The sequence below is a fragment of the Poecilia formosa genome, unplaced genomic scaffold (assembly GCF_000485575.1).
Source record: "Poecilia formosa unplaced genomic scaffold, Poecilia_formosa-5.1.2 Scaffold395, whole genome shotgun sequence".
NCBI classification, from domain to species: domain Eukaryota; kingdom Metazoa; phylum Chordata; class Actinopteri; order Cyprinodontiformes; family Poeciliidae; genus Poecilia; species Poecilia formosa.
In genome coordinates, this window is record NW_006800334.1 from 237,338 (window position 1) to 256,922 (window position 19,585).

The following is a 19,585-nucleotide window of genomic DNA, read 5'->3' on the forward strand; positions in this document are numbered from 1 at the left end:
ATCCGGAGTGAAGTGAAGGCTGCAAACTTTGCTGTGCAGCGTTAGCTTTAACTGGTAGTGACAAATATTTACAAGCCACCATCTTCTTAATTCAGGATCGCTTGGAAATTAATGAAAACTTAAAAGCTCATTATATTAGGAAGACAACAATGTTCATAGTATTGCATTTTTTGCATCTGAAATACGACTTAGTCTTTTCTACCAGTCGTGGTAACTCAAAGCGGAAACAAGTGAGCCGCATTAGCTCCTGGAGATGTGACGTCAACGCCGTAGATGCAAAGAGTCCATGGTGCGATGTTTGTTAGTAGTGAGAATGAGACGCAATGGAGACGAAAGTGGGAGAGAGTGAGATGGAGATTCAAAGATGCGGCTCCCACAGCGCTCTGAAGTTTAATTGTAACTTTTTGCAGAGTTCTCGTCTTTTTGTTTGGTTATATTTTTGTGACAGGGTGGAACCATTCCCCCCCAAATCCCCCTCAGTTTGGATAAAAAAACGTAAACAACTACAGTGAGCTAAGCAAAATTAAATTTTTTTTTTTTTAAATCTGCTGTTTTTTGGTGATGTCATTTGATTAGCTGGTTTGTTGTAGCCTTTGTAGAAAGTGCCAGCAGACACTTGGGGACATGCAGATAGTGAAAGTTAAACAGGGTCCTTGACTGGAGCAGGCAGAAGGCTGGTTACATCGAACTGGAAGGATAAAGTTCCCCTGCTGCTAAAACATGCTTGGAAGACACACCAGAGGACAAACCTTCAAGTTTGAAGAGCTTCATCTCACTGGTTGAGTCCAACCATTTGTTCAGCATCATAATCTACCAATTGCGTAAGTGGGTTGAGTTCTCCACATAAGCCTGAGATTTTACAGAAGTTCTTTGACAGTCACTCGGTGGTTCTTGCTCCATTTCTCCACCCTCTTAGCATTGAGCATGTAATCCACTTTGAAAGGTCAGTGAGCTGCAGATATTTGCTCCACTAAATCTCTCCTTTAACTGCCTTCTCTGATGTCTTCCCACCTCTATCACACTATTTTCATCAAGTCGACCTGACAGTCCTGGGCAGAGATAAATCTGCATACTGTAAGACAGAGATTCCCAGCGTTTTTTTTTTTTTTCTCCATAAAATCCTTCTTGGTTGCGTGTACAAAAATCCTTTAATCCCCTTCAAAGCCCACACGTGCATTTGTGTATACAAAACAAGAGAGCTTTCAGTAAATTTGTTAGAAACGCGTCTCTAAATTGCGTCCAGATGATTTTCCTTTGCGTGGCAAACTTATATGAAGAGCAAACATGTCTCTAGGGAGGTCTGATGTGATGTTAATATAACTTTAGTAGCCATTAGAGAGTAGAGCTTAAATCATCAAATATTGTTTTTCATTACAAAAAAACCCTCAAACAAATCAACCCCTCCCCTCTCTCCAGGTGGCATAAATAAATCAAAACAGATACACAACTTGCATACCTTAAAAAAATAAAGTAAAACTCAATCATTTAATCAAAAAGAAAAACAACTCAAGACTCAAATCACTATGTCGTATGACCCCTTTCTCAGGATTCTCATATTCTGATGTAGAAAGTCACAATCTGCACATAAAGAGACAAAAAAAAAAACTTTAAAAAACCAGTAAGTTGCAAAGGGTCAAATAACTACAGTAGAATAGTAATAAACTGTGACCATGTTTTATGTAATTCGCCCTCCTTTGGTGACTGTCTTAGTTAGTTTTTAGGTCTCTGAGAGGGACTGTAGTTGTTGCTGAATGAGGTTAATAATACCAAACCAAATGCAAATACAACAATGGGCTTTTTGACAATTACAACTGTTTATTTTCCCTCTAGAATATGTTTTTTATTTTTACTCAGAATCAGTTTGAATCCATGCCATGCCCTGAAAGCCCGTGATGTGAGACACACTTGCCGATGTCTTAATGTAGAAAGTCGGGGTGTAACAGTTCAGGTATTTGTACAAAACTGTCAGCTACAGTTCATCATTCAGATTAAGACACAACTCATATTGCTTTTATGTCATCGAGGAACCTCAATTAAAACTTGGCATGAAAATACTTTCTAAAATAGTCAACATTTCCATCAGTGCCAGAATATCTAGTAATGAACATATGCAGGAACTTGAAGACTAAGTATTTCGCAAATGTTTTTTTGCCTTTCATTGATGTGGCTGTGGGGAGGGAGTGTTGGATATGGCAATTTGCTACATTATATAATCCCACACTTAAAACTCCTAATTGAGTCTGACACACTTAAATGCAGCACCAGGGATTTAAAATTAACACAAGACACTAAGAGAGATCAATAGGTGTTTTTTTTTTGTTTCTTAATACCATCTAGTGGTGTGCTGATGTGCTGACATGTTGGTGGTAAGTGTCAAAACTCAATAACGTATGGACAGAACCGTAAACTCAACAACGAGGAAGAGTTTGAATCAGCCAGAGGTAGAGACCCAATCACGACCTAAACACCATAAACTGGACTAAACTGTGACCTCAACAGCAAGGTACACTTTGAACTATGAACTTAAAACAAAGGTAAGACCTAAACTGCGCCTTTGTTGGTGAGCTACAAACCAAAACCAAGGCCTTGACTCAGAAATACAGACGACGACACCACCGATAAGTTACCAACCAAACTGGGGCTTCCAAACCAAAGTACGGACCTAATCCCAGCACCGACTGTAACTGTGTTTCCTGTATGCTGGTAGAATTTAGGCAGAATTTTGAGAGGTGACTTTTCCTCCTAGAAATGCCAAAGGAACTGTTTTTAGAGCTTACTGCAATTAAGGAAAAGATGGGTATAGGCTGAGGTGATGAGGAGAAGAGCGGAAGGCTTCTACCTGAGGATTACATTGGCGAGACTGGAATTCCCCCTACTTATCAAAGACTGATAATTAGACGGGTATAGACATTGCCCTGGCATGAACACACACGTGCATAAATAGAAAGGCACATGCACAGAAATAGCTGTACAACAAAGCATTAGGGAGGCAAAGGCACTCCAAAGCAAAATGCAAATAAAATCTGAAATCGGCTAAACCCTCTCATTTGATCACAGCGTTTCATTCAGCCAACCAAAGTTCATGTTTCCGTGTCTGACTTTCTCGGTTGTCTGCATATTTTTATCCACAGAATGAACCAGAAACGTGTGGGGGGGAGGAGGGGGCGAAGCTTCAGTCCAAACAACAGACACCGAAGGAAAAGAGGTAAATAAAGGGATTAAAGAGGACATCTACGAGTTTCTGAGTAGCTCTGAGACTTACTGCGGTAATTATTCCAAATCCCATCTGGATTCCATCTGTCTGATGATCGTGCTATTATGTTTTCAGACTTTGTGGGGTTAAAGGGTATGAAATGGGAAAGAGCCAGCTAGATGCTTGCTTTCACACTCAACAAACACAGCAGAAAGCCTCTGCAGCCCACCTGTTAAACTATTACATTGGGTTTACTGTATAAACAAGGGTTGCTTTCACAGACAGTCTGATGTTTTACAGTGTGGAACAATGTGGCTGCTTTCCTTTGACGGTGGAAAGTATCTTTAGCTTTTCTTTAGTCTACATTGCGTCATAAGATGTGGAAATTATTATGTTTTGAAGATTATTGAAGGTATTATTAAATTAAGTCTGTGGCAACATTTTCGCTTGAGTGTAGAAAAAGACATGATACAAGTGCACTATTTTTATTGCCTTAATGCCTTGAAATCTCTTGCAAACTTTAGGTTATAATCACTGATTTACCTCTGAATTTAGATAGTTTTTTGTGAGTTTTATTGTCTTATTCAAGGTTAAAATGTAATTTAGGGTTTCTTTAGGCAACTTCTACTCAAGTACCTGCAAAAGTGCCCTTCTATGCCTTTATATCTTCCACATTTTTGTCATGTTACCACCATAAACATAATGTATGTTATTGGGATTGAACAGAATATGAGCAATCCGCGAAGAAAACCTGTTGCAGGCTGTAGTAGACAATAGTGGGGAATATGTCAGAACAATCAAATTTGTCTTAATCGATTTGCAATCATGTGTTAGAATGGTCCAGTCAAAGTTAGGGGGACCCAAATGACATTAAACAAAATTGCTGTTCACATATGTTCTTAATCTAATCGGACCTTTCACTTGTACTGAAAAAAGTACGGGCAAAGATTTTGCCGCCACAGAACTAAAACATCTACCTAGTAAGAACATCATTACTTAGATCTGCCTTTACAAGACACTCCCACTTGAATCCTTCAAACAAATTCTCATCTCCAGCAGGGTTACATGTGTTGCACTCTATGTGGTAGCGGAGACGTACATCGCAGGATGTGGGGGCGCTGCATCAAGCTGCAGGTCCCTTTCATCGCAGTCGGACTTTGGCGACTTCAGCGCTGCTGAAACCCCCGAGAGCAACAACCAAACCAAATGTTTTCACTCAAAGAAAGGAATACAAATCCCTCCGCGTGGGCAATCTGACGTCTTCAGGCTGTTAGAAGAGGGAAACGGCCCAACTGATGAGTCCCGTATGTGGACGTTCAAGACGTCACGCTGCAGTCTATAGGAATCCCGTTGACATTCCCAGGAATTTCTCTGTTTCTCGCCGCAATTTTCATTCCTCTCCTCTCTTTTTCATTTGGGCTAATGAATGTTGACCCCGGAGACCTCCTGCTGAGAGATGCCAGCAGGGGAGCTGACCGCCCTCCGCGACAAACCAGCTTTCTTTCCAGTCTCAGAGGTTCCACTTTTGTAACATTTACTCTGTTTTCTCATACAATAGACCAGCGATCACTCCTGAAGCAGGAAGTGGACTGTAACGCAGGACATTCTGGGTCAACTGAACCAAAACGATCACAAGAGTAACCATAGAGGAAGAAATGGTTTGTGGTCTTTTACCAAAGACAAAAGAGAAATCCTACAATTGCTAAAATCTGACACTGTTTTATTTTAGTTTACATTTTGAGAATTGGGAAATTGCGCTCAGTGTCTCAGTGAGTGGTGTAGTACTGGGAGCACCGGGAGAAGGCAGATGAGCTTAAGTTTTTTATTTTATTGTATTTTTTCTTGCAGATTATCTGTTTTACATTCTACCGTCACAATGATGATAATATTAACATGTGTAACCAAAATATACATATATTTTTAATAAAAGTTACATACTGCAGCTTAAGGACAAAAATGCTGCCCTTAATGCAACATAGCAAGCACTTAAGAAATTTGATTTAGTTAAGATATAATGAAATAAGACAATTAAGAGCAAGTTTCATGTCTTAAAAAAATGTGATTGTCCCAAAGGAATCCGAGTGAATAGCTTCACATCTTGCTGTAGTGTTCCATGTGGAGTTCAATTATTTTTTTTTATCTATTTTTCTAATTTTGACCACACTAATTGGACACTGAGAGAGAAAGTCCAGAGAGCGCAGCCTGTGACGGGGCTGTCTGAGTTATCAGGGCAAGATTTAACTGGAAAAAAGACTTGGAGAAAGTCCAAAGGAAGACTTTTCGAGACACTCTCTGGGAGCCTGACAGACACTTCATCAAGTTTATTTGAAACTATTAAACAAACAATGAAATAAGGTAGGCATTTCCAGTTCCAGCTTCCAAGAGTAGATGTTCTGATCCTTGCATTTTTGTCATAATTGTTATCAGAAATCCCTGCCTGAACTCAAAACCCAACACCTTTTTTTGGCACACTTTGCAATCCCACATCAGCTCCACCCAATGCAGCCTGTTTCCATGTGCGTGGCTTACAAAATCTGTATTTTCCCTGAACGGCTAAGTGTTTCCCGTAGCGTTTTTCACATTAAGCATGAGTTAACGACGCAGAACGGCAAAAGAACAAACCCTTCGATTTGATCCCTGTGCTCTACGGAGTAAATCTGCAGCGTTCCATGTTTTCTTGAAGGATCTCCTGTGGATCTCCAAGAGGTTTACAGGACAAAATGTCCCACCCAAAGCCCTGCCCGGCACAGCCCTGCAGCTCAGGCTTCAACATGCCCTTCTTCTTTTTTTTTTTTTTTTTCAGCGCTCCACATACATCACCGTTCGGTATGGTGTGTGGTAGCCACGGGCAACAAGAAAGTTAAGAGATGGGAGCGGCAGCAGAAACGCTTAAAAATGTGTAGCCTGGGGAAGGAGAACCGAAGGAAGGAGGAATGCTGGGACACATGAGTGGGTGACAGATGCAGTAACCCACTCATCTGTCACCCACTCATATCTTAATTTTTATTTAAGCTTTAAATGCAACAGAATACAACAGAATATCACCGAAGCTGTCTTTACAAAACAAAACAAAAAAGAATACATTGCCAGACAAACAACTGTGAGCAAGTCAGATTCTCATTCTCAAAAAAAACAAAAACAACAAAAAAACATTATGAATAAAATATCTAACAAATCACATGGAAATAAATATAGTTCATAAATGACAGCAGAGTCCTCAACCCTGCAGATCTGCACGCCGTCAGTGTCTGTGTTTGGATTAGTCGCCGTCTAGGCTTAATATTGAGCTGTAGACAAAATACGCCCGTCCCTTTCTGAAGATAAGAGAGAGAAGGGAAACACGGCACAGCTGTGCGACCGACGCTGCTGAGAATGTTAGTTTTCATTCTTCTTCCTCACACTCCCATTGGCAGCACCTGCTCTGTGCTGCACTGTGCGGTAGTTGGGCTTTCATTTAAAGCTGCAGTTTTCACGCATTGTCTAAAACTGTCACTATGAGCTCATTTTTCCAATTTCATCTGTAGCAAATTTGTTTATGTAGGTAATCGCCTCACGTTTACAGGGTCTACATTGGAATATTACATTTCGATTGAAAAAAGGTGTAAAAAAAACACTTAGTGTCATTCTTTGTTGAAATGCCATGCATATGATGCAAAAATGTCAAAAAAAAAAGAAGATGGGGGACAAAATTCTTAAGCGCCGCAGTGACAGTTCTGAAGAGCCGCATGTGGCTCTGGGCCCCTGAATTAGGGTGATGGTTAAGAGGCTTGGAGCTCCTTCGCCAAAGACAAATCTTCAAAATATCAGTGTAAACATTTTTCAAAAAGAAATGTTGGCCATCACCTAAAAGAACGGTCCCGTTAACACAATGTTAATACTTTTTTTTTTGACTTGCAATATTTGAAGAAAATACGAGTAAAACATGTAAATAATGAAAATCAACTTCCAGTCTACTCGTGACATGGCTAATAATTGTTTTTAACTTAGATTTAGCAGGGAATCAATAGAATAAAAATGTATTTCAATTAGTGCTTCCTTGTCCATCAAGGTTCTCAGTTTACCTTTAGAATAAATGTTATCGCTATTATTAAACTACTAAAATATTTTATAAGTGTACGCCAACACAGAATGCTTCCTGTATTGGTGGGAAATCTTTAACACACTGAAAGACAGAAGCGGATTCATCGCAATCGATTTCTCTTCCTGCAGAGAAGTGGAACAGATGCACCGATGAGACCGTTAGGAACGACATGACTCTTATTTCTAACTCTGGAGCGATAAAGTATAACACGGAGCCATTTGGAAAGCTCTTTTATAATCGTAAAGCTGAGTATGAAGCATCATATGCTATCTGTGGCATTTGGCAGCAGTTTGATTTAGATTCGGATCACTCCACAAGCTCTTTCTTGTTCCACAGACAAAAGTGTCTGATGGGATCTTAAGCAGGCAGGTTGCTGCAGGTTTTTTTTTTTTTTTTCTTAGCTCCGCCTCCCTGTTTCTTCCATAGCCTCTAGATGCTGCTGCTAATAAGAAAAGACGCACAGAAACTGCTAAAGGAAAGAAAATATGAGAGATGCATTTGAAAAGCATCTTCAAAATGCTTCTTTAGGGTTTCTATTTGGTCTAGAAATGTATGGGAAGCAAAGTAGGGCTGAGCAATAAATCAATTTTATCAGTCAAATGTTTTGCTTTTGAAGATTTAATTGTAGGAACATCTGGATTTTTTTTTTCCATAGTTCAGAGTGATGTCAGCACACCCAATTATTTGACCTCTGAATTCAGGTCAACTCACAGGTAGGATGATTGAAATATTGTCTGCCATTAATAATGTGTTGTTAAGAAAAGAAAGCTAGATTTTTGTTTTTATTAAAATAGGAAGTCAAGTTTTGTTTTAGGGCTGTACTGCCATGTCCTAAAACAGTGTGAAACATTATTATTTCCAGATGTTTTTTTGTTTTACTGTCAACATAAATAAATATGAACAATCCTAAATACAAGTTAACCCCAGCCAGTGTTTCAAATAATTAGTACACATTAAAATGTTGATGTCAAGTCAGTCCACCCACACATTATACAGAAAATGATGTCAGGGCAAAAAACTGCTTCCCAACGACTGCCATTGGTTTTAGCTGTCAAATTCTCAACATGACGCGCTAAATCTGTTATCTATTTAAAAAAAGAGACACAGCAGTTTGCTACTAATTGTCAACACTACAACAAGATAACAAGGTCAGAAAGAAGTTTTTATTAAAAAATAGCAAAGGGATTGGGAAGCAGGTCAGCTATGCTAGCTTGACTTTGACAACTTTAACATGTAGATGTGCAGCAGAATTTGGTCTGTTTGGATTTAGTGAAAAAACAAAACAAACCCACACACCAACTCTCTCGACAGATCAACAGTAGAGCTAATGTATTGATTAGCTGTGTTCAGGTGATCACTTATTAATAAATGAACACCAAGCCTGTAAACATAAAACTGTAACAAACTGAATGTTCTGTTCTTTGCTTGGGAAACGGTGGCATATTTTTTTTGGTGTTGTGTCCTGATACATTGGTGCTGTTGTTGTCTTGCCAGTTGCTACGGCAACAAGTCTGTGTGTAGCGTAGCCGACACAGAGAGCAAGAAAGAAGTAGAATACGAGTGGTTTTGAGTTATTCTTCAAAGATTTCACTGTTTGCTGTGGCGCATTGCACTAAATCAATAACACCTTGATCTCCTAGTTTCACTTTGTAAGTGGAATTGTTCTATTGCAGCAGCGCAGCTAAAGATGGCAAGTAAGAGAATCGTCTTTTGCCCTCCAGCGTTTTGCAAATGCGCACAGTTTCTCCAGATTTCAGCCCTCTTATTTTAACACATTGCTACTCCCGTACCATTTTTGTTTCACCTTCTTTTTTTGAGGTACGGTTCGCGTTTTCTTTTCACAGGCTTCCCTTTCCATCGGGTTCATCGCCCCCCGCCTCGCCGTCGTCATTTTTCCCCCCCCTCTCTTCTCTAATCTGACAGACGTCTCAGATCTTGTTTTATTTTGATCTCTCAGGGCTTTTGTCCAGAGAAGATGAGGAATGCCATGAATTCACGGTTGACACAAACACATGGAACCAAAATCACACAGACTCACGCAGGGACAAAGAAACGCGTCTACGAACTGCACCGTGTTAGTGATGCAGATGGAAAACACTTTGTAAAGGAAAATCCCTTTGCAGTCACACTACTGTCAATTTACCACTTTGAAGACACCTGAAGTGATATGCACCACTCATTAATGATAATTTTCTTGAAAAGTAATGGTCATAAAGTCAAAGCCTGCCTTAAATCAACAAAAACAGGCAACTGGAGAAAAGAATGAACTTAAAACAGCGCAAGTGGAAAAGTTAGCATCTAAATAAAAACAAAAACAAGCAGCAGATCACTTAGATTTATTTCCTTTATCCCGCTGCTGTTTCTGTGTCACTCGGCAAGAGGGAAAAATGCTCACACACACACACACACACGCACACACACACACACTGCGACCTGCTGAACGTTATCCTCTGCATGCTAAAGGCTTAGCTGCATACCAGCCGGCACACTGACCCGGTATTAATCGTGAGCACCTGAGCAATGTAAACATGCACGTTTGCACTTCTGTCACTGTGAGGACCCTGATGCGACACTGAACCGCAACAGTTAAAACGAGTCCAAGAGTAAAACCCGAGTACTTATGCAGAGATTCAAAAGGAAAGTTTGAAACATTATTTGGAGATGAGAATAAAACTCAAAGGAATGAAAATGCACAAAAATGTCCCTTCTTGACATAAAGAACAACTAAACAGCTCTAAAGTTTTCCCAGTTGTTGGGGAAGACCACAAGAAAGCTACCAAAAGAAAATTGGCTTTAAAATCTGTTAACTGAGTTTGTTGGATGTGGATTTGCTAGCTTCGCTTTGCTAACAAATCAGCTTTTTATTATTCTTTATTTACTAGCTAATTAAACCATTTACAACTAATTTTACAGCCCCCTAGTGGTAACACGTCATATTCAACAGAAACAGGAAAAGTCTGTTCCAACTGGAAACAGAGAAACACCGTTGATTAGAATCAACATATTTGTGTTTCTTTCTTTCAAAAATGTCCCCTAACGGTGTGGCAATAGATGCTAACACAGCATGAAGCATATGAAGAGACAAATACTCCGTCTGTGTGACCTGCAGGGAAGCCCTGAGACTTTCTCAGTGACGTGGTGACAGAAACAGGTGTTCACAAAAGCGGAGCGTGGGATGCGGAGCGCTAAAAACGAGGGAGGGGAAAACAGGAGCAGAAGAAGAGAGAAGCAGACGCCAAGTCCATACCGAACACAAAGTAGTCATAACAGCTTTATGCACGTTGAAAGGAGCCAGTTGGGCTCCCATCACTCTGTATTGTTGGTTATCGCGGTGTGTCATCGGTGTCTGAGCTCACGCACTGAATTATGGGAGCTGGAGGTAGGTGGAAGATTCAGTCCCACCTTAATTGCTCTGATAGATGGATTTAATGTTTAAAACATTAAACGTTCTCACCGTGTGACTCATGACTAGTTTTTTTTAATGTAGCCATGGCAACAATAAACAAAACAAAAATCCAGATTTGTGACATAATTTCTGAACTTGTGTTTGCAGATAAATCACAAGGTTTCTTCTTCTTTATTACCATAACAAGACGAGTCACTTTCTGATTGAACTCCATTCATTAAGCCACATGACTTTTGTACACAGCGCCTCTTTGCGTATTAGTAAGATACTTCTTTGTGTTTCACTTTGAGATGAATTATTTTTCTTGATCGGCACAATTAAAATCGACTGTATCCTATCTAAGCGCTAACAGGCTAACAATGACACTATGCTGTTGAAGTTGACAAAGATTAAATAAAGCTAATAGTTAGCCATTTTCAGTGGCATTGACAAGTTTAAAAATAACATCGGAAATAACACAACAGGATTAAGAAGCTTTTATAAAAGGGAACAATTTTGTATGGCGCTACGTCAACTTTTAATTTGGGTTGCTACTTTTAAACAAGCTAGGTTTTGTTTTACAGCTACTCACACACTTGTTGCAACACAACCGTTGCTCCTAATCTTGGCAGAGGTAAATAAATTGTTATGAACCTGTAATAAATGATCATAATCATTAAACATGATGAGAAGGTTAAAATGAAGCGTCAGAAGAGAAATCTGAATCAGCTAAAATCAAAGCTGCAAATTTTGGACTCATTTTTGGTCCATGAATTTTTAGTTCTTGACCTCTATATTGTTGTGCAGTACATGTTGCATCAAAAACGAATCAAAAGTGTAAACTGTTAGAGATTGCAAATGTTGCATGTCTTCAAAAATGTCTTTCTCTCCAGAAAACCACCGATATTCATTCACACAGAGTTTAGAGAAATATAGTTTTGCTTTTTAGTGTGCAAGCCAAACAAAATAAGAAAAAAAATGCAATATGCTGCATGGATCCCATTTACAAGTCAAGCCATTCCACCTTAAAAACAATGTGTGCTGCCAAAGACTGAAACCTTCTGTGGCATGGTTATTCTCTCGAATGTCAGTTATATTTCTAAACATGTAGCTATAATTAGGTTCAACATCTGCAAACATCTCATTTCCTCCGTTACAGAGAGCAAAAACTGCTTTGCGTTTTCTGTGTTTGGTAAATGTTGCCCAGCAAATCGCCTTTATAGTGCTAGTGGCAGTCAAAGTCAGGTTCTCATCCTGTAAGCTGCTAACGTTGAAACGCACTTGGAAAACCAACAACCAGGCAAGTGGGGCGGGGATGTAATCACAGGCACATGAATTCCTCTTTGGGCGTCATAAAGTAAATAGCTCCTTTATTTCAGTAATTCAGTTGAAAAAGTGAAACTCGTATCGATTCAAAAACGCTCAGTGAAATATTCTAGCAGGATGATGAAATCACTAAAGCTGCTCGATTCAGGACGTGGTCTATAAGGAAGTGGAGTTGAAAGGAGGCTTAATGGAAGCAGAGCAGGACTGAAGAGCCAGACAGAGATTTAACGAGGAGTGGCAAAAACAAATGAGGCGGATTAGCTGCGCTTGCTAACAACTGACTGCGTCATCCTCAAGTATTTACTGTGAAATATCATCTCCGCCACTCACATATTGAGCTTGTTAGCATGTAATTATAGTAACTAGATTGTCATACAGCAACAGAGTCTTCAGTCAGAGGCCTCTTCAGATTAGTTGCAAGACTGACTGCTGCTGGAGATCCTTCATCGCCACAACAACTTCGTTTGCAAAGCTCTTCGACACTTGAAATGAAGGGCTTGAACATCAGTGATAAAGAAGAGAAAAGAAAGCTTAAAAATAGCGGAAAAGCTACAATTCAAAACACAATGAAACAACGCAGTTAGACGGATAAACAAGATAAAATCAAGACCAATAAAAGTTAAGTGAAATCAAGACCGGCGAGGGAAAAATACGTTTTCAGACGGGTTTTAAAAATGGACACTGTTGATTGGGTCGTGGTTAAAACCTATCATCATATATGCAGTGAAATACTATATGCGGTTTTGTAAAACTAATCAAATTCTAATGGCGCAGTGATTTATCGAGACCCAAAACGTACGTGTGAAATGTTGAATGTTGGGACTGTTTTGCAGATCTCTGAGAAAGTTCATCAAGTTCATTTCAGTGTGCAAACAGGTAGAAAAACTCAAAGGAAAAAAGAGAAGCTTTGGGGTGATTAAAAGACTGTAAAAGGCTGATGTAATAGGAAACTGAGTGTTATATCAATTCTCAAACTTTAAAAAAAATAAAATAAAAATGACACCGAAGCGGCAATAACAACGTCTGAAGCCACAGACCCCAAGGACGTAACGCGAGATGGGACAGTTTGCAAACGGTAATAAAGAGGCGCCGAGTGACGCAGCCTGATCTTCTTCTAACTAATATTCTGTAATAGTTTAATTCTGCTGCGAGGGGGAGACGCATACGGCATTTTGTATGTTCGCCTCAGGTTTAAGCAGGAGCAGAGAGGAGTAGACATCTGCAGATCGCAGACAGATAGATTAAAACCCTTATTTTTTTTTTTCAGGGGAAAATATGCAAACAACTTTTCCTGCTTACAGAGCAAATTTAGCATGCTTTTTCAGCTCAGCTGCTTTTCTGATTCATTCAGATATTTTAGATAAGTTGCTCTGAAAGCTTTTGTTGGCCGTTTCATTCATATGTTTTGTTCCCGTTTGACCCGAGGCAGAGCTTTAGACACCAAAGGTCTGTTTGGAGGAAAATTGAAACACAAGAAGTCAGAGAGTGGAGCAAAGGAGAACAACATGTCTTGTGACTGACTGTGTGTGTAGGTGGACTTGTCAGTCAGCCCATGGATCCGAGTCGCGCCCACACACACAGACACACACACACACACACACACACACACACACACAGAGAGATCACAAATCAGAGGCAGGAACAAATCCAAGCTGCAGCAAAAGCTAAAACGTCTGGGTTTGAGTCTAGGTGTATCTGCATAAAACACTAAAAATAAACCTGCCAGAGATAATTACACTTAACTCAACTCGGAGTGCAGAACGCAAAAGAGATTAGCAGAGCAAAGTGAAAAACAGAGCTCGCATTTCAGGATTAAAGCTGAACTTGACAGGCAGTGCATGTTTCTGCAGCTTTTGGTGTTTTTTTTTTTTTAAGTCTAAAACCGTTAAAAACACACCCGTCTTTGGCTTTTCCATTGGCTTAACGAAGCAACACCAAGGAAGAAAAAAAGTCAGTCGCACTGACACGACGCAGGCCAAAACATTTTGTTTGTTGTGCTTTCCCGACTGTACCTCGATGGGAAGAGGAGTCTTCTTGCAGTACTAAAGTTGCGGGTGCGATTCCTGCCTACTGATCTGCATATCAGTGCCTGGATGTGCGTTTGTTAGCGAACGTGCTCAGAGTATATGGGGGAAGTATGAAGCCATCAAAGAGGAAAGTCGCTCGCAAGATGCAATTGATTCAGACGGAGATACAGGTTCCCTCATGACGACAGCATCAGTCAGGCTCGCGATGGTTTATTCCTCCGTAAAATCAACATTGATCTTCTCCTTTACCACCTTTCTTGGGGAAAACAAGCAGTGACAACTATCAGGCCTTTTTCAGGATCAATTGGGATTTATTGGGAAAAGGCCAGACCTTCCAAAATCTCCTGACCAAACACTGTGAGATGGAACAAGAACTCTCCAAGAAAAACTTTCATGTTCACCATCTTTATGACTGTGAGTAGGAGAGTGAAAAGCTGACAAAAAGAGACATGGAACAGAATGAGATTAAATGGAATTATTACTTTGCAGAATACAAGAAACCTACAATAAAGATGAGCTCAAGTGAAAGAAATAATGGCTAAGTCTTTAAATGACAGGGTGTTCATGCAGCAGCTAAAAGCAGAGAAGGAAGAAGTGACTATACTGCGTTGGGATAATTAGCTGTCTAAACATTTGGTGTTAGTCTTGGCTCTCTTTTGTCCACCCGCTAATACAGGTGGAATCCGCAGTTCATTGACACCACATTGTGAGTCTTAACCTCTAGACTAGTGATCATCACATGGTGGCTCCGCAGCCATATCCGGCCCGTGAGTTCATCTCATCCGGCTGGTAACATTGTCGAATTATGCGATGGGAATAAAGTGTGAGTGTTTAAAATGGATTAATGACAAGAGTGCTTTATCTAGTCTGAGCACTAACTACACCACATGATGACTTTTTTAGCTCTGTTGGATGCCACAACTAGCTCATGTTTAAATATAGATAATTTTGTACCCTCCCTGAGCACAATGCTCATGAGGAGCGCGGCAGATGTCACAGTCGGACAGCAGGGAAGCAGGGAGCTGTCCCGTTAGACCGTCAGTTCCCAAAACCACACACAGAAAAACTAAACATTGCAAAGGTGCTCGTGGAGTCAATACTGCCTTACTGAATTGCGCACAGAGTAAAAAGTCAAATGGGCCTCATCTCTTATAATCGGGGGAGGGTTTAATAATATTTAAGTTTCTTTTGATGATCTTTTCACATTAGACTTCTGGTTCTTTTCTTCAAAGCTGAATTCAAACAATCAAGTTAGTTGTTTTTTTTTGTTGTTTTTTTTTTTTTTAGATTTATTGCACATTTATTTTTAATTTCAAGTCAATTACAGGTGTGGTTTTGCCACACTGGTATTTTTATAATGAAGCTGCTTAAAAATGAAAATTAGCAACAAGCTTGCAAACATGTCTCTCAGTAAAATAAGCAGACAGTTGCGTAACAAGCTAATGTAATCTAGTCATTCTCTCTACTTGTGAGGAAGGAAATGAAGCACCTTTGTTTAGCATGATAAACATTTTTAATATAAAACAAAGTACTTTAAGTGCATTCTATATTAGATTTGTTCCAAATATTTGTTTAGATCTTTCTCCACTACATGTTGGCTCTCTTTTGGTTTAGCTGGTGGTAATTTTAAAAGGCATCCCATAATTTGAGAATTCATTAGACAAATCAAATCAAAATATCTGTAATCATGAATGTTTAGCTACATACTTTTCTGGGTGGTTGTAATAGATATTGGTGAGATTGTGCAGACATGAGGCTTTTCTGGTCATTTTCTCTGGAACAAATCGGTGGAACTACACCAAAAACTTTTAGCTTGCAAAGAAAACCAAAGTCAGCTAGCTGAACATATTTCCGGTAGCAAAAAAAATCCTGACACTTGTGGCGTAGCTACCAGAGAGTTAGCACCCATCGCTCCTTTTGAAAACAACAGTAATTTGGAACGAACGTTAGCGAGCTAACAAGTAAATACAGGAAGTGAGTGGCTGGAATGGGCTAGCCTCCAGATTTATTCCCGAAGCAACAAGCTAACAAGAGTTAGCATGTCTGCTTACTAACAATATAGGTGATACAGCTAATTAACGAAACAAACCGAATGCCTCGCAAAAATATTTTTACAAATCTAAAAATGAGATAAAGTACTAACTTTATTAGCATTATTAGCATCTTCAATACAATAGCTACATTTAGCAAACCTGGGTTAATTCTCTATAGCTCTTCAGATTTCCCACCACTCTTTAAATTAGCTGGCTCTGCTGCTTTTGGGTTATGATGTGATTACAATCCCAATTTAAAATAATTCAGCATAAAATACATGTAAAGTTATTATAGCTAAAAAAATGACTAAGAAACACCAGGAACATAAAGCAATGCAAGCTAATGTCTGCTCTACTTTTAATGCTATGTCATCTGGTGACAAAAACAAAACCAAACCCATCAAGTCAGCACAACAAAACCTGTTCGTTGAACTCGCATGGAATAAAAGATGAGCTTTGACAGTGTTATTTACAAGGTACAGGCATCACAGTCCTGCGTAAACAAGAAAGAAGAGGGTAATTTGAAGGCAGACAAATAAAAAGCGTTACCAGGAGACAAAAGCATAAATCATGCAAACAAACAAACAAACAAATGAGAAATGCGATAAAAAGAGAGAATGTACAGATTCCCTCCTCTGCTGCACTGGAAGGCATGCTCTGTTATCTGCTGCATACGTCTCAGACATATCTCTGCGCGGATGTTATGACTAAGCTCCCTCACCTCACAAGCGCAAACGGTCGACCTCCTTCCCCCCTCCCCCTCCTCTTCCACCTCCATCTCCACCTGGGCTCCAGGTCACGTGTAAAGGTGAGGGAACCCATGACGGGCCGTGCGCGCAGGGGACCGAGCTTCCGCACTAAGTGTGTGTTTGTGGTTTGCAAGGGCATGACGGGTTCAAAGGAAGATCCTTGGGTTGTAGATTACAGCTGAACTCGCTCACCTGGCGCTGAGGAGATTCGTATCGAAGCCGGCTTTAATTCTCAGAGCACAAGTGATGCGTGACGCTCCCCTTTTATTACAACTTTTATATTATGAAATGGAAAGGAAAACAGTCTGTGCAACCTTAGAACGGATTTGTTATGAAAATCTGCTGAAATGCATCAGCTTCCTCAGTTTGGAGTTTGATAGGATTTCCACCTATAAATTGATATATCTATTCAGAATGCCATAAATATCAAAGTAAATGAGCAATTACTTAAGTTTTTATCGAGTGAAGTAACTTAGTGAGCTTTGAAGAGTATTTTAAACACAGCCAGCCGCCACTAGAGGGAGACAGTGAGAGCCCCGGGAAAGCCTTCCCAGGTCAGACTCCCTCCGCTGTAAGACGGTTTTCTCCTTTGCTCACACTGGATTCAAGGTCTGCTTATATATTTACTCTGATGAAAGTAAACTCGCTGATACGGACGGTGAGAAAGCACCAGGCTCAAACATCTGTTCCCGAGTTCAGCAATGCACTTTCACTTTCAGTCCTGCTAGATTTTTTTTTTTATTTTATTTTTGCCACCCCCCCCCCCTCTTTACTTTAGCATCATCTTCTTCACAACCCACAATGTTGTAGAAGCGCCACTCAACCTTTTACTCTTGCACCTCTGTTAGAAACAATAACAACTCCGATAAACATCGTTTCTTGTTTTCACCTCAGTGTCTTAGTGAGTATTTGCAGATACTTTATGGAGAATAATGAATTTAAAGCAGATCTCACCCAGTCATGTGCTATTTTTTATTTATCTATTTTTCACCTATAGCCTTAAAACTGCTTTCTGGCGAATGCACTGAAAGGTCCGCATACATTAAGTTAAATACACCAAGGCAAATCTTGAAGATATTTATTTATTTATTTTTAAAGTTATCATTTAAAGATAATTCAATCATTTCTGCTAATTTCACCTTTGCTGATAGAATACCTCACACACACTGTTAGGTGCTTGTGAGTAGATTTAATGGATAAAAAATAAAGAATTATTCTGTCCAATCACCTTCACCCTGTTTTAGGGATCATAAGTCAACTTCTGGTCACAGGGAAGCTTTACAGAATCATGACTAAAATTAAATATTTCAAAAATATTTAAATGAGAGTTTTACACCAAAGATCAAACATCGCCAACAAATCGCGTATTGCATGTTCTATAAACAAACTGATGCTTCAGTTATGGGGGATGCAAGAAAAGTCCCTGGGATTAGTTAAAAAAAAAAAAAAAACAAGCACAAGAAGAAGCAGGAACGAGAGCGAGCCTGATTGGACAGAGCTGGATTATGGGCGGGATTATCATCCAGCAGAATCTCTGAATTATTAATGAGGTGTGAATATTCAACAAAGAGAGAGAGAGAGAGAGAGAAAGTGAAAGAGCTGCTGAAATATTTCATGAGAGGCAGTCAGTGATTTTTGTCCACAGCGTTTCGAGAGATAATACACCTGCGTCTGGTGAGAACTGAGTCTTACAGGAGCGACTATGTAGGGTGAGGATGGCGTGAACTACGAGTAAACACAAACGCCTCCTGAATCCAGCTCATGTGTAAGGAGAAACTGCAACCAGATGTCACGTTTAAGATGGCCAGGGGCGACTCTAACGGGGGCTCAGGAGTGGGCAGTGACCAACCCTGCAGGCTTATTAGCCCGCTAACCGATGCCTACTTTGGCCAAACAGAACAGAACATTGCAAAGAGAGAATTAGCCTCAACTAGCTAAAGTTTCAATTTATTCATTGCACAACAAATACACACGTTGTACGATACGCGCGTCAGAATGCTGCAAGATTAGAAGGAAAAATCAGGAAACGATCACAGTTGCTAATTGCTAATACACCTACAACTTTCACTGTTTTCGTATGTTGCAGCCATATTGGATAAGGAATGACTTTCCCAGTCAATATTCAGACTTCACACGAGTTCTTCCTCTTAATTTTTGACAGGGAACTTGACAAATACGACTTCTAAATTCAATAATCTAGCAGCTTTGACCCAAGAGGTGCCGCTTTCAGAAGTTTCTAGAGCCACCCCTGGTCCAAACATAAGCATTTGAACACTTTGGGGAGGAATAAAAAAAATCCATCAATAATTCTGCTTCTTTTTTTCTTGGACGACAACACGACTTGGATTACGCACAACAAGCCAGCTTGTGCAGACGCTGTTATCACTGACAGAGCAGGAATGTCTTTTTTTTTCTTATTACAAAAAGCAAAGGAACAATCCGCCACATTCAGCCTTTTTATATTTTATGGGTTTCTTTTTTTTTCTTTTTTTTTTTTTGCCAGAATCTTTCATACTGCGCAGAACAACATGCAAGCTACAAAAAAAAAAAAAAAAAAAAAAAAAAAAGTAAAGAAGTATGAATGTGGTTGAGAAGCTCGCTGGCTGGCATGTTGCTGCAGGTTGCCTCCTCTCCTCTCCTGTTCGCAGTCAGAGCGCATGCAGCCGGACACAAACCCCCGGTCCGGGGTTGGGAGGAGGAGGAGTGGGGTTGGGGGGGGGGGGGTAGCTGCCATGAAAGCTACAAAAGCAAGGAGGTTGCTCTCGTGGGGAAAGAGCGGTGCACCAAAAGT

At 39.9% G+C, this 19,585-nt stretch overlaps 1 protein-coding gene across 1 annotated transcript in view; it reads right to left on the reverse strand.

The window, feature by feature from the left end:
- Positions 1 to 19,585, reverse strand: part of LOC103154695 (collagen alpha-5(IV) chain-like) — a 69,772-nt gene that overhangs the window by 49,586 nt on the left and 601 nt on the right. The window lies entirely within an intron of this gene.